Here is a 24149-nt window from a genome sequence, read left to right as displayed (position 1 = left end):
GCTTTGCGTGTAACTCTTTTTTCAATATACTCGTTTTCTTTCTTCTTTCAGAAAAGAATAAAGAAAGAAAGAAGTATGGGTGGAAGGAAGGAACTGAGTTGACCATTTCGGTTAATTTAGTTCTAAAATGTACGGTCTCCAAAATCATAGTACAATTGGAAATTCTCACATACTACCGCCACCAAGTTTATAAGTTATGCTATTGACCTTCCGTACATTCAAATAGGCAATGGTTAGAGATTTTTATACAGAAATAGTTCGCATCAGCTATCCCAGATATCCACGAAACCGGATGTAACATTTTGTTAAAGTAAACATATCGCACATGGTACTTGGAACTTACGTGATGAAAATTACATTTTTAACCAATACAATTTTATTATCGTTAAGTATTGTCCCAAGTAATTCCAATCATCTTTGAAAAAATCTATTTTAATAGACAATACCATAAAAATTGGCAATATTTATTTTATTTGCTAGAACAATAATTCCAGAAAAAAATTCCGAAAAGATGGAACTAAATTAAAACTACCGCAATATTTTTACATTTACTAACACTGGAAAAATATTTAATTTTGGTAAAGTACGAGATTTCAGATTTATAGTTATGAGAAAATGGTATGTTGTGCAGTTCACATTTTCCCAAGGTTATTAAATGCATAAATAAAGGGGAAGACCTGAAGTTTTTACTTGATAATCTAATCAAACCCAGGCAAAACGATAATACATCCAAATACATTTCACCTAATGAAAATAAATTTTTTAATTTTATTGTCCTCTTTCTCGCTTTCTTCTACAAATCTAATGGTGAACTTCGAGTGGCACATATTTTGTATTAAAATTTTCGTCAGTTTCATTACCATTAATATCCTGTGCTTGTTTATATGCTGGTCAACTTAGTAGTTTTAAGTACCGTAACGCTTTCGACTTGTCAGTTATTTTACTCAAGACGTTATGTGTTTGGCATAAATGATTACCATTTCAGCTCCATAGAATACGATTTTTTGTCGATCTTGATTTTGATAGAGAGGTCGAATAAAAGCAGCAGTAACCTTTACCATTCTGTGTTGTTAATTTGAGGTTAGCTTGACAGGAACAACCTTTACTTTAAGGAATTGCTTAGCTCCATTGGTGAATTCGCTCCAAATACCCAAAATTATTTTTCAGAGATTGAAGTTTCGGATCTGAGCACATCTACCCATATTTATTAAATATTTTGATAAAGTTACGTCCCTTTGTCATTGCCGTATAAAATATCCGAAACACTTTTCTAATAGGATGTAATAGGTTTTCTCAGCAGGTTAGATAACGAAGAACGGCATTTTTAGGAGTCCATAATCTAGTAGTAATGTTTATACTATTTGATTTCCATTTTCTAAAAACTATTCCTTCAAATATTCCCTAAAAAAGCGCATTAACATTCTTCAGCGGACACTAAATCTCATTTATATCTTTTAATTTTTTGTTTCTTGTCTGTTGCTTCGTTAAACGAATCTTCCGTCAGCAATCTCATATATTAACGTCCCTCAATTAAGGGTTCTACCAAAGGGAAAACTGCTCACTTCGGCTACCGTTACCAAATGTTTTTCCAAGGTGTAAAGCGAACGTAGCAGCAAACACTAAGAAACGTTACATGGTTGGTTCATTTTCTTGGTCATTTTGAACCAATCAGACCATTTCCTTTTGTTGCAAGTCGTTTTTTACTAATAGACCACAGTTACTGTTTTCATCTATGTTGTTTTGGTACCCAAAGTTGCCTGAAGAGGAAAAGATAGCAGTCTTTAAGACTAAATGCACAGATATTTTACTTTGACAAATTACATTATTTACATTTGACGGATATTTAAATATAGAACTGTTTTAACAAATTAGTTGTGCTCCAGATTCTTTGTCAGTAAGACACTCTCTCTTTGTCCTTTTCTGGACAACAGTCTCAACTTCAACATTTCAGCCAAATACCGTAGCAGATTATCACTCAGTTGTCTTCAGAACTACAATCAACTACTGTTAGCAAGATGTAAGGTCACAGTATATACAAAACATGACATCTGTACCTTTAGAATTACAACCAGTTGCCATAAAACTCAGTCATCATCACAGAACTAAACACAGCAACCAACAATTTCCTACTTATCAACTTTTACCAACTTCACAACTGAAAATACCAATTCTATGTCAGAACACCATATTCTCTTCATATCAACACAAGTTATCACAAAGTGTTGACCAGAATAACAGACCAGATATTTCCAACTCTTGAATAAAAGACATTAGGTAAAAATATTATAATTGTTATTCTTTGTCTCACTCTTGTTCTGCCTTAAAAATTCTATTAGTAACTCTAGCATTATTACATTCTTTTGAGGTTTTGCTGTTGATGTCTGTTGGGCTTTTTTATAATAGCCTTTGTGTTGTCTGACATAGATACTATGTTTTGTTTATACTGTGGCATTATGTTCTAAAATGCAAACAGTAGTGTTTATTTGATGGTTGACTGTCATGTACTTTGAGCTTCTACACACTTCAATATTTTACTTTGCATGCATGTTGAAAATGTATACATATTTTTGGTTATTACAGCTGTGTATATTTTTTATTTCATACAAACATGTACACATGCATATATTTTTGCCACCATAATCATGTGTTGTTCAAAAATTTGGAATTCTATACACAGTAATATTATATTTTCATCTATCAGTTCCAAACTTTTTAATATTATTTAGATTGCTAACATTTCTCTTCTGAAGCCTTTTTTGATCTGAATGTTTTTGTATTGTAGCTTATAGAAGTTTCTGTTCCATTCAGATGTACTTACTACCTTGAATAAAAGATGTGTTTCAACAATACATATGTGTTGGAGTTAAGATTTGCATTTCTGCAATGGAACCATTAATAGTGGAATCAAACATCACTAGGTAACCTTCTTTCATACCATCACAATCACTCACCAACCATTAAAATTTTACAAGTATGTAAATTTTAATTGCTTGTAGAATTTCTAGATTCCATGGTAATGATACCAGAAGGAGTCATACCCAATGACTGGTGTAGCAGCACCATAGTCAACTGCTACAAAGGTAAAAGTGATGCATTAGATACAAATAATTACAAAGGTATCAAGTTGTTGGATCAGGTAATGAAAATCACGGAGAGGGTTGTAGCGCAACTAATTAGGGAGAGAGTCAGTCTAGACGAGATGCAGTTTGGGTTTGTGCCAGGGAAAAGCACCACTGATGCTATATTTCTGGTAAGACAGTGCCCCTGGACTGGCTTGTGCGGGTGGCACATAAAAGACACCATTTCGAGCGTGGCCGTTTTCGTGCGGGTGACACGTAAAAGCACCCACTACACTCTCTGAGTGGTTGGCGTTAGGAAGGGCATCCAGCTGTAGAAACTCTGCCAAATCAGACTGGAGCCTGGTGTTGCCATCCTGTTTCACCAGTCCTCAGTCAAATCGTCCAACCCATGCTAGCATGGAAAGCGGACATTAAATGATGATGATGACAGCTGCAGGAGAAATTCCTAGCCAAAGATAAACCCCTGTACCTGGCCTTCGTTAACATGGAGAAAACCTTCGACAGGGTGCCCCGATTCCTTATCTGGTGGTCCTTGAGGAAACTAGGGATAGATGAATGGTTAGTGAGAGCTGTGCAAGCCATGTACAGGGATGCTGTCAGTAAGGTGAGGGTTGGCAACGAGTACAGTGTAGAATTCCAGGTAAAGGTAGGGGTCCACCAAGGTTCAGTCCTCAGTCCCCTCCTATTTATCAGTCCTCCAGGCAATAACAGGAATTCAAGACAGACAAGATGCCCCTGGGAGCTCACCTATGCTGACAACCTTGTACTAATTATTGAGTCACTATCAGGACTAGAGGAGAAGTTTCAGGTGTGGAAGCAAGGACTAGAATCGAAGGGCCTTAGAGTCAACCTAGCTAAAACCAAAGTCTTAATAAGTAGGAAGGCAAACAAACCACAAATCCCTTCAGGTAGATGGCCCTGCTCGATCTGTAGAAAAGGCATAGGTAGAAACACCCAGTGTAAGCTATGGACACATAAGAGCTGCAGCAATATCAAAGGATGGCTAACTAGGAAGATAGTTTTTGTATGTGGCAGCTGCCCAGGAGCAATAAACACTGAAAATGTGCAGAGAACAACTTCTGCCACATTCCAGGGAGAAAAACTAGAAGTAGTTGACAACTTGCGTTACCTAGGTGACCAAGTCAGTAGCGGGGGTGGTTGCTCTGAAAGTGTAGCTGTTAGAATAAGAATAGCCTGGGCAAAGTTCAGAGAGCTCTTACCTCTGCTAGTGACAAAGGGCCTCTCGCTCAGAGTAAAACATAGACGGTTTGATGCATGTGTACGGACAGCTATGCTACATGGCAGTGAAACATGGGCCGTGACTGCTAAGGACATGTGTAAGCTTGCAAGGAACGAAACCAGTATGTTCCGCTGGATGTGTAATGTCAGTATGCATACACGACAGAGTGTAAGTGCCTTGAGAGAAACGTTAAACTTCAGAAGCATCAGATGTGGTGTGCAAGACAGATGACTGCGCTGGTATGGTCATATGGCGAGAATGGATGAGGATAGCTGTGTGAAAAAGTGTCACACCCTAGTAGTTGAGGGAACCTGTGGAAGAGGCAGACCCAGGAAGACCTGGGATGAGGTGGTGAAGCACGACCTTCGAACATTAGGCCTCACCGAGGCAATGACTAGTAACCAAGACCTTTGGAAATATGCTGTACTTGAGAAGACCCAGCAAGCCAAGTGAGACCATAACCTGTGGCCTATGCTAGTGGTGTAACCTGCCCATTTATGCATGCCTTTCTTTCATTGGACACTAAACTCTGCTTGCGAAGACCATTGGACACTAAACTCGGCTTGCGAAGACCTGTTGAGGCAAGTGAAATTGAAATCAAATTCACTGACGTAGTCGATGACAGCACCGCCTGATTGGCATCTGTGCTAGTGGAACGTTAAGAGCACCATCCCAGAGTGATCGTTGCCAGGGCCGCTGACTGGCTCCCGTGCCAGTGGCATGTAAAAAGCACCATTCGAGTGTGATCGTTACCAGCGTCGCCTTACTGGCACATGAAAAATAACATTTGAGCGAGGTCGATGCTAGTGCCTCTGGACTGGCTCCTGTGCAGGTGGCATGTAAAAAAACACCATTTGAGCATGGCCATTGCCAGTACTGCCTGTCTGGCCCTCGTGTCGGTGGCACATAAAAGCACCCACTACACTCTCTGAGTGGTTGGTATTAGGAAGGGCATCCAGCTGTTGAAACTCTGCCGGATCAGATTGGAGCCTGGTACAGCCATCTGTCTCGCCAGTCCTCAGTCAAATCGTCCAACCCATGCCAACATGGAAAGCAGACGTTAAACGATGATGATGATATATATATATATATATATATATATATATATATATATATATACATAGCTCAACTAATTAGGAAGAGAGTCTAGATGAGATTCAATTTGGTTTTGTGCCAGAGAGAAGCACTACCAATGGTATATTGCTGGTAAGGCAGCTGCAGAAGTACCTAGCCAAAAATAAACCTCTGTACTTGGCTTTTGTTAATATGGAAAAAGCCATTGACAGGGTTCCCCGCTCCCTTATCTGATAGTCAGTGTGGAAACTAGGGGTAGATGAGTGGTTGGTGAGAGCTGTACAAGCCATGTACAGGGATGCTGTCAGTAAGGTGAAAGTTGGCAACAAGTATAGCAATGAATTCAGTATATAATTAGGAATCCATGAGGGATTAGTTCTCAGCCCCATTTGTTCATTGTATTCCTCCCTGTCATAACAGAGGAATTTAAGATAGCCTGCCCTTAGGAGCTCCTCTATGTTGATGACCTTGTTCTTGTAGCTGAATCACTACCAAAACTAGGAAAGAAGTTTCAGGTGTGGAAGCAGGGCCTGGAATCAAAAGGCCTGCTTGATATGTAGAAAAGGTGTAGGTAGAAACTCCATAAAGTGTATCTGGTGCAAGCTATGGACACATAAGAGGTGTAGAAGTATCAGAGGAAGGTTAACAGAGAAAGTAGTATTGAAGATATGCTGGTACAATAAACATGAAGAACGTGCAGAAAATAGACTTCATCAAATGCCTGGCAAGGATACTTAGAAGTAGTAGATAACTTTCAGTACCTGGGTGACCAAGTCAGCAGTGGAGGATGATGCTCTGAGAGCATGGCTGCTGGAATAAGAACAGGCTGGGCAAAGTTCAGAGAATTTCTACCTTTCTTGGTAACAAAGGATGTCTCCCTCAGAGTAAAAGGCAGATTGTATGATGCCAGCGTGTGCAAACATCCATGGCAGTGGAACATGCGCTGTGACTATAGAAGACATGCAAAGTCTTGGAAGGAATAAAGCTAACATGCTCTGCTGATGGGTAATGTCAGTGTGCATGTATGACTGAATGTAAGTGTCTTAAGAGAAAATTTGGGTATAAGAGACATCAATGTAGTGTGTAAGAGAGAAGACTGTGCTGGTATGGTCATGTGATGCATATGGGTGAGGACAGCTGGTGTAGTTACATGACACCAGCACTGTACTGATAATCATATCCTTCAAATGTCTAGAAGAATTTCACAACCTCAAATGTCTGCTCACTCATCAAGTTCTGTACAATGTGAGTGGCATGAATGATAGTGATAAATGATTGATAATACGGTTCATGATAGGAGAATTAACATAATTCAGATGTTAATACTATTTGAATTTATTGGTATCTGATTGTTTGATATAGTTAACCAAGTTTGTTTAATACTGAGTGATTTGAAGATATCTGCCTGGATTTATTACTCCTTGTATTTATTGTCATATATATATATATATATATATAAAATACAAAATGGGACAAGAACGCAAAACATCCAGACAGTTAGGTGATACAAAAAAGGGACAACAAAACATCCAGATAGAAGATACAAAGAAAACAAGCACGGGTCATTCGGAGTTTTCTTTCCTCAGTCGAGTTCCAGATTATCTTTGCAATTTTGGCTGGTTATACTCGAGATTGCTCCAATCTGGCCAGCCCCAAGGAAAAACTAAGCTAAGAGCATTAGATTCTTTGGAAGAAAGCAGCGAATGTGTACGAAAACAAGGATGGAAAAAAAACAGAGAATGTTACACAAATACAAATAACAGGATATAACAACAGGTGTCTTTCAACTAAGGACAAATTAAATTAAGCTGGTGTGTGTAGAAATAGAGCCTTACGGCAGGGATACACGATTTCACAGGCACAGAGAGGAGTATATATGTTGCACGGATGACAGCCGAACCAAGAAAGAAAGATCAGGCTTGGCTGAACACCAGTCACGTGGGGAGAGAAGAGAGAGAGGTAGAGGCAAACTCCAAATGCCCCATCCTTGTTTTCTTTGTATCGTCTATCTAGATGTTTTGTTGTCCCTTTTTTGTATCACCTAACTGTCTGGATGTTTTGCGTTCTTGTCCCATTTTGTATTTTATATATATATATATATATATATATAGCGGCATACGTACACTTTGGTCTCTTATATGTAAGAATATATTTATCTAAATCTTGTACAACTCTATTCTTTCTTTCTATGCTTATTCATTCATTCCACTCTTTGTTCTTTCATTCCACTGTTCGTTCTTTCATTCCCCCTTGCTCACATTTCCCTGCCTTCTCTTCTTGCTCACTTTCCCTCCTCTTTTCACTTTGCTGTGTCCCTGTCATTTTTTTCTCGCCCTTCCTTAATTCTTCTGACCCTCTGCCTCTACCTCTCTCTCTTCTCTCCCCATGTGACTGGTGTTCAGCCAAGCCTGATCTTTCTTTCTTGGTTCGGCCGTCGTCCGTGCAACATCTATATTCCTCCCTGTGCCTGTGAAATCTTATATCCCTGCCGTAAGGCTTTATTTCCACACACACCAGCTTAATTTAATTCGTCCTTAGTCAAAAGACACCTGTTGTTATGTCCTGTTATTTGTATTTGTGTAACATTCTCTGTTTTTTTTCCATCCTTGTTTTCGTATACATTCACTGCTTTCTTCCAAAGAATCTAATGCTCTTAGCTTAATTTTTCCTTGGGGCTGGCCAGATTGGAGCAATCTCGAGTATAACCAGCCGAAATTGCAAATATAATATGGAACTCGACTGAGGAAAGGAAACTCTGAATGACCCGTGCTTGTTTTCTTTGTATCGTCTGTCTGGATATTTTGCATTCTTGTTCCATTTTGTATTTTATATATATATATATATATGATGGCATATGTACACTTTGGTCTCTCTCTCTCTCTCTCTCTCCCTCTCTCTCTCTCTCTCTCCCTCTCTCTCTCTCTCTCTCCCTCTCTCTCTCTCTCTGTATATATATATATATATATATATATATATATATATATATATATATAGGGTAAAAAATTGGATACTAATTAATATCAATTTAATACCAGGGAACAAGCACATTGAAAGAATCAAGGAGATTCAGAAAAAATATCTGAGATCTCAAAGGATTATTGTATATGTATATATAAAGGAGACCACTAGGTGGACTGTTACTGTGCTAGAAGAAGATCACATGTAATGCGTCTACAAAGACCGAATTGTTCTCAAAGAAAATTTTTCTTAGAGAATAATTTGGTCTTAGTAGATGCATTACATGTGATCTTCTAGCACATTAACAGTCCACATAGTGGTCTCCTTTATATATACATACATATATATATATATATATATATATATATATATATATATATATATGACCTTGCCTTAATTGCTGAGTCACTATCAGAACTAGAGGAGAAGTTTCAGGTGTGGAAGCAAGGACTAGAATTGAAGGGCCTTAGAGTCAACCTAGCTAAAATCAGTCCTAATAAGTAGGAAGGTAGACAAAATACAAACCCCTTCGATCTGTAGAAAAGGCGTAAGTAGAAACTCCATAAGATGTACCCTGTGTAAGCTATGGACACATAAGAGGTGCAGCAATATCAAAGGATGGCTAACTAGCAAGATAGATTTTGTATGTGGCAGATGCTCAGGAGCAATAAACACTGAGAATGTGCAGAAAACAACCTTTACCACACTCCAGGGTGAAAAACTAGATGTAGTTGATAGCTTCCACTACCTAGGTGACCAAGTTTGTAGTGGGAGAGGGTGCACTGAAAGTGTAGCTGCTAGAATTAGAATAGCCTGGGCAAAGTTTAGAGAGCTCTTACCTCTGCTGGTGACAAAGGGCCTCTCTCTCAGGGTAAAAGCAGACTATATGACACATATGTATGAACAGCCATGCTACATGGCAGTGATACATGGGCTGTGACTGCTGAGGACATGCATAAGCTTGCAAGAAACGAAGCTAGTATGCTCCAATAGATGTGTAGTGTAAGTGTGCATACTCGACAGAGTGTAAGTACCTTGAGAGAAAAGTTAGACCAAAGAAGCATCAGTTGTGGTGTGCAGGAGAGACGATTGCGCTGGTATGGATATGTGGCAAGAATGGATGAGGATAGCTGTGTGAAAAAGTGCCACAGCCTAGCAGTTGAGGGAACCTGTGGAAGAGGTAGACCCAGGAAGACCTGGGAGGAGGTGGTGAAGCACAACCTTCGAAATTTAGGCTTCACCAAGGCAATGACCAGTGACTGAGACCTTTGGAAATATGTAGTACGTGAGAAGACCCGGCAAGGCAGGTGAGAGCATAATCTGTGATCTCTGCCAGAAGTGTGGCCAGCTCACTAATCCGTATCTTTACTTCATTGGACACTAAAAACCATGCTTGCGAAGACCTGTTGAGTCAAGTGAATTTGAAATTTGAAATCTGAAATCTGAAATCGAACCGAATCCGACGACTGGCACCCATGCCAACCTCTCCTTCATTGGACACTAAACTCAGCTTGCGAAGACCTGTTGCGCATGTGAAATCGTAATTGAACCATACTTGATAACTGGTCACCGTGCCAGTGGAGCACTAACAGCACTGTCGAGCGTGTTCATTGCCAGAGCAGCTGTCTGGCTTCTGTGCTAGTGGCCCGTAAATAACACCATTAGAGCGTAATCATTACCAGCGTTGCCTTCTAGCACTTGTGCTGGTAGCACATTAGAAAATCATTCAATAGAGGTCATTGCCAGTGCCACTGGACTGGCTCCTGTGCAGGTGGCACGTAAAGAACACCTTTTTGAGTGTGGCCATTGCCAGTACCATGTGACTGGCCCTCGTGCCGGCGGCACGTAAAAGCACCCACTACACTCTCGGAGTGGTTGGCGTTAGGAAAGGCATCCAGCTGTAGAAACTCTGCCAGATCAGATTGGAGCCTGGTGCAGCCTTCTGGCTTGCCAGTCCTCAGTCAAATCGTCCAACCCATGCTAGCATGGAAAGCGGACGTTAAACGATGATGATGATGATGATATCTTATACATATATATAAGCAAGTTGTCTGTTTCTGTCAAGTTGCTATCTACACTTGTCAACGGATTTTTGTGAAACTTTGCAAACATGCTAAAGTGGCATACAGTTTGTTACTAGGCTCTTTGAAGTTTAATAAAAATCTATAATTGGATGTCTACAGTCCCTAGGAAGGATCTGCATATATAACCATTACCTGCCAAGGGAAAGAACCCATTCATTTTTCCTGTACATATTATATGAAAAAAATATATAATAAATACTTCTCGATTTATTAAACAAGCATTCTACATTATGTGAATTTTCTGACAAGAAATTTTCAGACAAGGTCAGTGATTTCATTTGGTATAAATCAAGTTTATTTATTTCTGAGTATTTGAATTGTTAGATTTATTTTCGCAATTTACCCAGTACAACCCTTAAACAAGTAAATAATATTTTCCTAAACAGTAGATCCACTTATTTCAGTTAGTGATTTATTCACGAATATACCATGAATGACGATGCCTTTCATGTCACTTCAGCCAATTGACAAGCGCTGCATGAAGAACTTCTGCTTTTAGACGAATGCACTGTCATCACAAAGGTCACACCCTGTTTACATGTAGGTTCAACTTCTTAATTTATATTGATAGCTGTGTTAATGTTTTGTAATGATGTACTTTATTTAACAAGCAGACAGAAATTGCCATTTATAAATCAATAACCTTGCAATCTGCACTGTCCTCATACAGTTCACGCACTGTTTACATGTAAGAACATTTTCTTAATTCATGTTGATAGCTGTGTTCGTGTTTTCATAACATGTATCCTTTACTTTTCTTTAACGGCTAAGGGGAAATAACCCATTTAAAATCCATTATTTTTCTTTTCCGTCCACTGGTCATCTGCACTGCCATAAAGGTCATATGCTGTTTACATGTAGGAACATCTTCTTAATTTATATTGATAGATGTGTTAATATTTTGTAATGATGTATTCTATGTAACAACCAACCACACAAGCAGACAGAAATCGCCATTTATCTATCAATAACATTGCAATCTGCACTGTACTCATACAATTCACACACTGTTTCCATGTAGGAACATTTTCTTAATTCATATTGATAGCTGTGTTGATGTTTTCGTACGTGTTGTAAATGTATTGATAATCTACATGTTATTTTATTTTAAAATCAATATGCAAATTTATTTGTACGTCTACTGTAAAACTAAATGTCAAAATGTTTCTACATTCATTGTAAATCTATTTCATCTCTTTCAACACTAGCACCCCTGAGGGTAATATTCTTTAGAAATGCACAAAAGCGCTTTTCAGAGTTATTTACTTTGAATTGTTATTACCTCATATCTGATTAGCTGTTATTATGTAACATGCTTCACGATTTTAGTACACATACCTCATTGGTATTTCCTCCTAAGTTCTATATACTCTGGGAACGCATTAAAGCCCTTTTCAGGGCTACTATATTTGAATTCTTACTATTGGGTAACAAATTTCATGTTATTATGTAACTGACTTCACAATTTGGATATTCATAATTTATTGGAATTTCCTAAAAACAACATCCTATGTAAGACAGTTTGGTATTCTCTGCTACATACTTTGTATTGTTATTGGATTAGCAAAACAATTATGAGAACAGAACCAAAAGATAAGCTGTGCTTTTCTGGGAATTATCAGGTATGTCAGCTAGTATATATCATCATCATCATCATCATCATCGTTTAACGTCCGCTTTCCATGCTAGCATGGGTTGGACGATTTGACTGAGGACTGGTGAAACCGGATGGCAACACCAGGCTCCAGTCTAATTTGGCAGAGTTTCTACAGCTGGATGCCCTTCCTAACGCCAACCACTCAGAGAGTGTAGTGGGTGCTTTTACGTGTCACCCGCACGAAAACGGCCACGCTCGAAATGGTGTCTTTTATGTGCCACCCGCACAAGCCAGTCCAGGGGCACTGGCAACGATCTCGCTCGAAAATCCTACGGGAGCCAGTCAGGCGGTACTGGCAATGGCCACGCTCAAAATGGTGCATCTCATGTGCCACCCGCACAAGAACCAATCCAGGGGCACTGGCAACGATCTTACTTGGCTTGCCGGGTCTTCTCACGCACAGCACATTTCCAAAGGTCTCGGTCAGTAGTCATCGCCTCGGTGAGGCCCAATGTACGAAGGTCTTGCCTCACCACCTCAGCCCAGGTCTTCCTGGGCCTACCTCTTCCACGGGTTCCCTCAACTGTTAGGGTGTGGCACTTTTTCACGCAGCTATCCTCATCCATTCTCACCACATGTCCATACCAGCGCAATCGTCTCTCTTGCACACCACAACTGATGCTTCTAATGTTCAGCTTTTCTCTCAAGATACTTACACTCTGACGGGTATTCACATTGACATTACACATCCAACGGAGCATACTGGCTTCATTCCTTGCGAGCTTACGTATGTCCTCAGCAGTTACAGCCCATGTTTCACTGCCATGTAGCATGGCTGTTCGTATGCATGCGTCATACAGTCTGCCTTTTACTCTGAGTGAGAGTCCCTTTGTCGCCAGCAGGGGTAAGAGCTCTCTAAACTTTGCCCAGGCTATTCTTATTCTAGCAGCTACACTTTCAGCGCACCCACCCCCACTACTAACTTGGTCGCCCAGATAGCGGAAGCTATCGACTACCTCTAGTTTTTCACCCTGGAATGAGATAGAAGTTGTTTCCTGTTTGTTTACAGTCTTTATTGCACCTGAACATCTGCCACAAACAAAAACTAACTTGCTAGTTAACCTGCCTTTGATGTTGCTGCACCTCTTATGTGTCCATAGCTTGCACCGGGTACATCTTATAGAGTTACTACCTACTCCTTTTCTACATACTGAGCAGGGCCATCTACCTGAAGGGGTTTGTGTTTTATCTAGGTTGACTCTAAGGCCCTTCAGTTCTAGACCTTGCTTCCATATGTATATATGTATATATGCATATATATATATAGATATATACTTTTATTAAAGCTACAAAATTATCATAAGACTGTTACTCAGATTTTCACATTCCCGTTCATTGGACAGTTATGATGGAAACTGAATTAAAATTGTGATGGTACATGTAATATAGTGTGATGTAATGTAATTCAAATACACAAATAAGCATTTAAATTTGAAATCTAACCAATCAAATCTAAGTGTTTTTTGTGAATTTGAATTACATTACATCACACTATATTACATGTACCATCACAATTTTAATTCAGTTTTCATCACAACTGTCCAACAAATGGGAACATGAAACTCCGAAGAACAGTCTTGTGATAAAAGCATATTACTCTGCGTTTGGTATTTGAGTACTATTTTTTCCACCTTGTTTTACACTTATGTGCTCACCTGTGTGTGTGTGTGTATATATATATATATATATATATATAAAACACACACACACATGTACATGTATATACATACATAAATGTGTATATATATATATACATAAAACACATGTATATATATATATGTGTGTGTGTGACACATAGTACCTGAGTTTGTCCCCCCACCACCAGTTGACAACAGGTGTTGGTGTCCTCTATAACTTAGCAGTTGTGTAAGAGGGACTGACAGCATAAGTAACAGGCTTAAAAGAAAAATAAGTACTAGTGTTAGTTTCTTCAACTAAAATTCTTCAAAGTGGTGCTCCAATATGACCACAGTTGCATAGCTGCAATCTTACAACTAAATGAAGTAAAAGATATATAAAAATATATATATATTTTATTTAATATATATATATTTTACATACGTGGTCTGATCAGTAAGTATCCAGACTGTTGCTATAGTAATGAAGCTAAAGCACACAGCAGGAAGCCACTTGGCACAGATTGACCTTCAACTCTGCTGTGCATGTGCGCTAAGTTTAACATTCTAGCTCACTTCTGTTGTTTACAGCAGTGCTTAGAAGGAAGGTGTGTACCATGTGATTGTCGCAGTGACCATGATAGAGAAAGTTGAGTGGAGAATCTGCATCAAATTTTGCCAAAAGTTTGGTGATACCTGCTCAGAGGTCTACACAAAGTTTTCATCGTTCTTGTGCATCTAAAACCTGAAAGCAGTTTTGGCACAAACTTGGCAGACACATGTCTCATACCCAAATCTTCAGTGATAATTGATGGAACCATAGCTAATCTGCACATAATCTGATAACTCACAGATGTTGATTTGCTGATTTTCCCTCACAGCTGCATGCACATCTGCAATGATTTTCTCAGTTCTGCTGGTTGTGGATCTACCAGAGCATTTGTCGATATCAACATTTTTTTCAGCATGTGTGACTCATACACTTTCTGCAACTTTGCGTAGGCCTCTGAGCAGGTATCACCATGACAACTTTCTCTGTCATGGTTAATGTGATGATCACACACTACACACCTTCCCTCCAAGCACTGCTTTCAACAGCGGAAGTGAAATAGAATGTTAAAACTTAGTGCACATGTACAGCAGAGTTCAAGGTCAATCTGTGCCAAGTGGCTTCACGCTGTGTAATTTAGCTACGTTACTATGGCAACAATCCGGATACTTATTGATCAGACCTCGTGAGTATATATATATATATATATACTAGCAGAAATACCCGGCTTTGCCCGGGTTAAAGAGAATAATGAAATCTAAAGACGCTGTCTAGACTACCTCAACTGTTAGTAGCTACGATACCATATTTCTACATTAATAACTCTCCAATCCATGCCAGCATGGAACATAGACATTAAGTGGAATGCCAGTCTCTCATCTAGGAGGGCCTTGAAATCAATGTTACCAACTGGGGACTATGTGTGTCGTAGTGATAATCAAAAGACCCAAAGGAGGTCTGCAACGAAATAATCTTACTCAACACTTTGCAAGTGAATCAGTGGAGGCAAAGATGCGTCTCATTTACTTGACAATTTATGCACCACATTGCAGAAATCACAATGTAAGTATATCTGAAAGGGTAGTCTTACACTGTTGTACCGTTGAATTACAAATAATGCTCATCTGTTATGTTCGGGTGACCCTATAGCTACCAATGGTACAACTGTATTCGTCTTTGCTTAGGAAAAATGACTAAACTGTGGGTGTGAAGTCCCCATGAAGGGGTCTTTGTAACTTCTAAGAAGAAAAAATTTTAGAAATATTACTTTAAAATTTCATCAACATCAAAAATATGAATTTTCATGGGAGTTATGGCCGTTATACATAGAATATAGTTTCCAAATTTCATAAAGATCCGTTCAGTACTTTTGACGTAGTTTTGGATAAGAAAACAAATGACTAATGTGTGTTTGTCTGCATGTGTTTGTGTGCATGTGTTTGTGTGTGATGGGTGTATATATGTATAGATATCTGTATGCATGTATATATATATATATATATATATATATATATATATATATATATATATATATATATATATATATATGTGTGTGTGTGTACATATTACATGTACATCTATATATATAAAAATGAGAATGTGTGTCTGTCTGTCTGTCTGTCTGTGTGTTTCCCTAAAACTCGAGAACTACACAACCAATTTCATTCAAATTTTACATATGTCTTACTTAGGGTTCCGGTTGTGTTTTAGTAAAAAAAAATTTTTTAACTTCTTGCATAGTTCGAGCCCACAGCAACATCATATCTCCTCCACTATTTAAGTATACGTGTCAAAAGTGAAACAAAAACACTCATGTCAAATACTTTCACTTTACAAATGAAACTATTCCACTAACTGAAACAATCACATTTCGATACTGTAATGACAGATACTTTCACTTTAATGGTGTGTGTATGTATATATATATATATATATATATATATATATATGAAGACCGGGAAAGCCCCCGGCCCATCAGGAATCACTGCAGAGATGCTCAAAATATCTGGCAGTGTTGGCTATAGCCTAGTCACCCGTATTACGAACCAGGTGATACACGAAGGAGTCATACCCTATGACTGGTGTAGCAGCATCATAGTCAACTGCTACAAAGGTAAAGGGGACGCTTTAGATACAAATAATTACAGAGGCATCAAGCTGTTAGATCAGGTTATGAAAGTTACAGAGAGGGTCATAGCCCAACTAATTAGGGAGCGAATCAATTTAGATGAGATGCAGTTTGGGTTCGTGCCAGGTAAAAGCACTACTGATGCCTTATTTCTAGTGAGACAGTTGCAAGAGAAATACCTAGCCAAGGATAAACCTCTGTACCTGGCTTTCGTTGACATGGAGAAAGCCTTTGACAGGGTCCCCCGATCCCTTATCTGGTGGTCAATGAGGAAACTTGGGATAGAAGAATGGCTAGTGAGAGCTGTGCGAGCCATGTACAGAGATGCGGCCAGTAAGGTGAGGGTTGGAAATGAGTACAGCAATGAATTCCGGGTAGAGGTAGGGGTCCACCAAGGTTCCGTCCTCAGCCCCCTATTATTTACCATAGTCCTCCAGGCAATCACAGAGGAGTTCAAGACAGGTTGCCCCTGGGAGCTCCTCTATGCTGATGACCTTGCCCTAATTGCGGAGTCACTATCAGAACTAGAGGAGAAGTTTCAGGTGTGGAAGCAAGGTCTAGAATTGAAGGGCCTTAGAGTCAACCTAGCTAAAACCAAAATCCTAATAAGTAGGAAGGTAGATAAAACACAAACCCCTTCAGGTAGATGGCCCTGCTCAGTATGTAGAAAAGGAGTAGGTAGTAACTCTATAAGATGTACCCGGTGCAAGCTATGGACACATAAGAGGTGCAGCAACATCAAAGGCAGGTTAACTAGCAAGTTAGTTTTTGTTTGTGGCAGATGTTCAGGTGCAATAAAGACTGCAAACAAACAGGAAACAACTTCTATCTCATTCCAGGGTGAAAAACTAGAGGTAGTCGATAGCTTCCGCTATCTGGGCGACCAAGTTAGTAGTGGGGGTGGGTGCGCTGAAAGTGTAGCTGCTAGAATAAGAATAGCCTGGGCAAAGTTTAGAGAGCTCTTACCCCTGCTGGCGACAAAGGGACTCTCACTCAGAGTAAAAGGCAGACTGTATGACGCATGCGTACGAACAACCATGCTACATGGCAGTGAAACATGGGCTGTAACTGCTGAGGACATACGTAAGCTCGCAAGGAATGAAGCCAGTATGCTCCGTTGGATGTGTAATGTCAATGTGAATACCCGTCAGAGTGTAAGTATCTTGAGAGAAAAGCTGAACATTAGAAGCATCAGTTGTGGCGTGCAAGAGAGACGATTGCGCTGGTATGGACATGTGGTGAGAATGGAGGAGGATAGCTGCGTGAAAAAGTGCCACACCCTAACAGTTGAGGGAACCCGTGGAAGAGGTAGGCCCAGGAAGACCTGGGCTGAGGTGGTGAGGCAAGACCTTCGTACATTGGGCCTCACCGAGGCGATGACTACGGACCGAGACCTTTGGAAATGGGCTGTGCGTGAGAAGACCCGGCAAGCCAAGTAAGATCGTTGCCAGTGCCCCTGGACTGGTTCTTGTGCGGGTGGCACATGAGATGCACCATTTTGAGCGTGGCCGTTGCCAGTACCGCCTGACTGGCTCCTGTAGGATTTTCGAGCGAGATCGTTGCCAGTGCCCCTGGACTGGCTTGTGCGGGTGGCACATAAAAGACACCATTTCGAGCGTGGCCGTTTTCGTGCGGGTGACACGTAAAAGCACCCACTACACTCTCTGAGTGGTTGGCGTTAGGAAGGGCATCCAGCTGTAGAAACTCTGCCAAATCAGACTGGAGCCTGGTGTTGCCATCCGGTTTCACCAGTCCTCAGTCAAATCGTCCAACCCATGCTAGCATGGAAAGCGGACGTTAAACGATGATGATGATGATGATGATATATATATACAGAGAGAGAGAGAGAGAGATGTATATGTATACATATACATGTATATGTATACATATGTGTAGATGTATATAGATAGGTGTACATCTAATATGTACACATATATAAATGCATACAGATATCTATACATATATACACCCATACACACACACAAACACACACATTAGTCATTTGTTTTCTTATCCAAAACTACGTCAAAAGTATTGAATGGATCTTTAAGAAATTTGGAAATTATATTCTATGCATAATGGCCATAACCCCCATGAAAATTCATATATTTTTGATGTTGATGAAATTTTAACCATACAGATTACACACAAATAAAGTAATATTTCTAAAATTTTTTCTTCTTAGAAGTTACAAAGACCCCTTCATGGGGACTTCACACCCACAGTTTAGTCATTTTTCCTAAGCAAAGACGAATACAGTTGTACCATTGGTAGCTATAGGGTCACCCGAACATAACAGATGAGCATTATTTGTAATTCAACGGTACAACAGTGTAAGACTACCCTTTCAGATATACTTACATTGTGATTTCTGCAATGTGGTGCATAAATTGTCAAGTAAATGAGACGCATCTTTGCCTCCACTGATTCACTTGCAAAGTGTTGAGTAAAATTATTTCGTTGCAGACCTCCTTTGAGTCTTTTTATTACCACTGCGACACATATAGTCCCGAGTTGGTAACATTGATTTCAAGGCCTTCCCAGATGAGTGACTGGTTGTTCTAAGACATTTATTGATTGTAAATATTTTCTGCCCAGTTACCTATCGGTAGAGTGGTCATTTGCAAACTCAAGAGGCGACACTTTCATTTCCCTTTACTCCAAACGTCACACATTGTTGTTTCTATTGAGTCATGCCCTTCCAATTGCTATAGATCCATAATGCATCTTAAAGCTGTACCTGTCACCTGTATGGTGAGGAATCCTACATTGGGGAGTAGTAACGACTAGGCTACGGTAGCTGACTGATTATCGTGATCATTCGTCTTTTGCTTTCCTGTAGCTTTGCTCTCTTTTACAAACCCAGTGAACATACATATATTTCCTATTTTAAAGAAATTCAAACAATACATATTACACACAAGTTAAAAAGATTCCCAACAATTAAACTTCTCTGGTTGACATTAATACACCCATCACCAATAGGGGCCTTAACTCCCACAATTTTCAGCTCCATGAGCTCCATTTTTCAGGAGCAAAATTCTTTTAAGGTCCATGTAGTGTCTTAGGCCCAAAAAATTTTTAACTTCCTGCATAGTTCGAGCCCATAGCAATATCTTATCTCCTCCACTATTTCAGTATTATGTGTCAAAAATGAAACAATAACATCAGATACTTTCACTCTAACACTGAAACTATTCCACTATTTCAGTATTACCTGTCAAAAGTGAAACAATAACATGTCGCTACTGTAATTTCAAATATTTTCACTTTAATATTTTCAATTTTATACTGAAACTATTAAAGTGAGACTATACTCTCACATATATACAGGCATACTATAAGACCCAAGTAAAAACATTCCCAACAATTCAACTTCTCTGGTTGACATTAACACCCCCACCCCCAATAGGGGCCTTCATTCCCACATTTTAGAGCTCCATGAGCTCCATTTTTCAGGAGCAAAATCTTTTTTACAGGTTCCAGAAGACTGAAATTTTGGAATATGCGCATAAAGATCAATAGTATGGGATACATGTCTCATGATTAGAATTTTTTTAGGGTGTGTAAAGAGGGAAAGAACCCTCATGTGCAATTTTGATGAAATTCGAATCATATGTATTCCAGTTCCTTACAGAAAATATAACAGAAAAGTCTCATTTTTCAATTGCATGTAACACGGGCAACGCCGGGTATCTCTGCTAGTCTATATATATATATACATCTACACATGTGTATACATATACATGTATGCATATAGATCTATATCTATATATATATATCTATGCATATACGTGTACATATACATGTATACATATACATCTCTTTCTCTCTCTTTCTCTCTTTCTCTCTCTATCTCTCTTTCTCTCTCTTTCTCTCTTTCTCTCTCTCTGAAAGTATCTGTCATTACAGTATCGAAATGTGATTGTTTCAGTTAGTGGAATAACGTGTACATATACATCTATATGTATACATATACATCTCTCTCTCTTTCTTTCTCTCTTTCTCTCTCTCTATGAAAGTATCTGTCATTACAGTATCGAAATGTGGTTGTTTCAGTTAGTAGAATAGTTTCATTTTTAAAGTGAAAGTATTTGACATGAGTGTTTTTATTTCAGTTTTGACACGTAATACTTAAATAGTGGAGGAGATATTATGTTGCCGTGGGCTCGAACTCTGCAAGAAGTTAAAATTTTTTTTGACTAAAATACAACTGGAACTCTAAGTAAGGCACCTGTAAAATTTGAATGAAATTGGTTGCGTAGTTCTCGAGTTTTAGGGATTCACACACACACACAGACACACATTCTCATTTTTATATATATAGATAGATATATATATTTCATATGTAGAAGATTAAGAAAATGGAAGTATAGCCTTTAATAAAAATTTATTATCTGCAAAAATCCAACATATTCTCTTACAACTGTTTCAATTAAGATTAAAATGACAATTATTAAATCTTTATATTAGGCAAAATCTCATCAGTGGGGTATACAAAAGATATACCATTAGATTATTAGGTGTTGTGTTTTCGAATCATCTCAGCAGCCTGAAGATTATTTTATGACTAAAATACTATCTCTATTTTCTTAATTTTCTTTTAAATGATCATAAACCATGATCTATATTTAGACCTATTATTTTATGAACATTATTGATCATAAATATTAGGTAATGACCCAGTAATTCATTGGATATTACTATCCCTTAATGAGGCTAATTTAACCTCCAATTGAATTTATTTCATATACATATTCTTTTATTCTGTTACTTGTTTCAGTTAGTTGTCTGTGGTCATGCAGGAGCACCCTCTTAAAGGGTTTTAGTTGAACAGATTGCTCCCCCCCCCACCGACATTTTTAAAGCCTAGTACTTATTCTATCAGTCTCTTTTGCTGAAATGCTAAGTTATGGGGACGTAAACACACCAACGCCAGTTGTCAAGTGATATGGGGGCAGACAAACAAACACACACACACACACACACACACACACACACACACACATATGACAGGATTCTTTCAGTTTCCATCTACCAAATCCCCTCAAGGCTTTTGGTCAGTCTGAGGCTATAGTTGAAGACGCTTACCCAAGGTGCCATGCAGTGGGACTGAACCTGGAACCATGAAGTTCGGAAGCAAGCTTCTTACCACACAGCCATGCCTGTATATATATATCTCAATATATATATCATGCCTGTATATATATATATATATATATATATATATATATCTCAAAGAAAATAAGAAAATGGAGATATAGCATTTAATAAAAAATTATTATCTGCAAAATTCAAACATAGTCCCTTACAGCTGTTTTAATTGGGTGTTGCTGATCCTGTTAATAATCCTATGGCTGTTTCTGGTGGGGCTGGGGTTGGACCCCCAGAAACGGCTGTCGGATTATTAACAGGATTAGCAACACCCAAACATTTTTAAAGACTCTTAACTCTTCTTATGACGTTGTTTTATAATCTGTAAGTCAACCTATATATGTATTTATTTTTTCCATATATTTTTAATGAATATATCTATATATTTATATATTTTGATATGTATATTTTTAATATATTGATTACTCTATATATTTTTATATATCTATATATTTTAAATATGTTTGATACATTGAATATACTTTCTGAGAAATTCATACATGGTGGGTCTGGGGCTGAATAAATATAACTGTATATGTGAACTTGATTTGCCTAACTTTGATTCTTACTTCTGCATTATTCTATCGCCTCGGGTTTAACATCCTGAGCACTTCAAAGTGAAGTCTATGCATTGGAGGAAATATTTTTTCCTTATAATCATATATATATACAGCTGGATGCTCTTCCTAACACCAACCACTTTACAGTGTGTGCTGGGTGCTTTTAAATTGGCACCACACAAGTACTTTTACCTGGCACTAGCATGAGTGCATTTTACATGGCACTGACACAAGAATCTTGCAGGCCAACCTTCTTTACCAGTTGGAGCAACCATAATACTTTTGTTGTGAAGGACAGGTCTTCTTGAGTACAGCAAGGCACTAGGTATCTCGGTCCTTCATCTCATCTGAAAGGTTCAGCATCCTGAGATCATCCTTCAGTACTTTGGCCCACATCTTCCTGAGTCTCCCTCTTCCACATGTTCCACTTTGAGAAATTGGCACTTCTTTATGGAACTGTCAGCATCCACCTGCATCACATGACTAAATCAGGACAGTCTTCACTCTTGCACTGAACAACCAATTCCACTTACGCCTAACTTCTCTCTCAGAACACTGGCACTTCGTCAAACATGTACACTTACATTATACATCCATTGGAGCATACTAGCCTCATTCCTTTCTAACCATCACATGTCTTCTGTATTCTGGGCCCATGTCTCACTACCATGTGGAATTATTGCCTGTATACATGTATCACACAGAGGGAAAAATATTTGATTGCCAACAGAGGTAAAAGCTCTCTGAATTTTCTCCATCCTATTCATATTCTACCTATTACTCTCTCTGTATATCCTCCCCCACTACTAATTTTATCCTCTAGGTTGCAGAAATCATTCACTACGTCTAATGACCCTCTGGGGTATTTGAGAAAGTCAATTTCCCAAGTAACTGGAGTTCTTATGCATCTTCCACATACGAGCATTACTTTCTCTGATAACCTTCCTATTATTCCACTGCACATCTTGTGTGGCCATAGCTTATACTGGGTACACTGTATGGAATACCTGCTACACCTATTCTACAGATTGAGCAGGGCCACTTACCAGAAAGGTGTGGGATCCTGCCTGTTTACTTGGTTACTAAGGCCCTTTGATTCCACACCTGGAATTTCTTTTCTAAATCTAGTATAGAGTCTATGAGGGCAAGCTCATCAGCATATAGTAGTTCTCTGAGGATATATATACAGAATAGTCTATATATATGTAGACTATCATCTAAATTATGCAAAAATGAAAATAACACTTACATCTTATTTTAACATATATTTACCAAAATTATATAAAAATATCTTCAAATACTAAAGAGTAAATTTCTTCAATAAAATCGCCATTGTTTCAACCATGGCCTCCAGACGACTTTGGAATTTCCTGCAACTCTTTTGGATGGTCTCCTTGTTTAAGTTGGTGAATGCTTGCATAATCCTTGTCTTCAGTTCATCTTTGGTGTTACAAGGAATTTTGTTGTATTACAAGGAATCTCGCTCAGCTGTGGCCTACACATAATAATCAAGGGTTGCAGTCGGGAGAGTTAGGTAGCCAGATGTTGGGGGTGATGTAACCATAGAAATTGTCTGGTAGCTATGACTGGGTTCCCCTGCTTGTGTGGCATGGTGCAGAGTCCTGTTGCCAGACATAGGGTCTTCCAGAAGCTACCCCTTGATCCAGGGCAGCACTACCTCCTCCAGGCACTTGATATAGGCCTCCATATTGAGTCTGAGGCTGTGTAGGAAGATGAATGGGGGCATAACATTACCATCACTAATGATCACTCCAAACACCATGATGTTGACTGGATGTATGAGAAGCAATTCCCAACAGGTACACGGTGACATTTATACTAGAATCAGTGAGACTTATCCTGGAAAATAATACGTTCTTCTTCAATGAACTGAACTATATCCAAATTAAAGGCACGGCTATGGGGACGAGGTTTGCCCCCGTTTATGCGAATTCGGTGATGGGTTACTTGGAACAAAAACTCTACCAGGAAATAGAGGAGAGATATAACACCGAATTTAGGAAGCTTATAGAAAAAGCATGGAAGAG

General features: G+C 38.9%; 1 long non-coding RNA gene across 1 annotated transcript in view; it reads left to right on the top strand.

Annotated features, from left to right (window-relative positions):
• The first annotated feature begins 244 nt into the window (after positions 1-244).
• The window catches only part of LOC149134043 (uncharacterized), a 104228-nt gene continuing 80323 nt past the window's right edge, over positions 245-24149 (top strand). Inside the window, exons 1-2 of the long non-coding RNA XR_016243106.1 lie at positions 245-2274; positions 10897-10976. This is a non-coding gene — a long non-coding RNA (uncharacterized LOC149134043). The remainder of the gene's footprint in view (positions 2275-10896; positions 10977-24149) is intronic.

Source organism: Octopus bimaculoides, chromosome 9 (assembly GCF_046866305.1).
Source record: "Octopus bimaculoides isolate indiv1 chromosome 9, ASM4686630v1, whole genome shotgun sequence".
NCBI classification, from domain to species: domain Eukaryota; kingdom Metazoa; phylum Mollusca; class Cephalopoda; order Octopoda; family Octopodidae; genus Octopus; species Octopus bimaculoides.
This window is presented reverse-complemented; position numbering and strand designations above follow the sequence as displayed.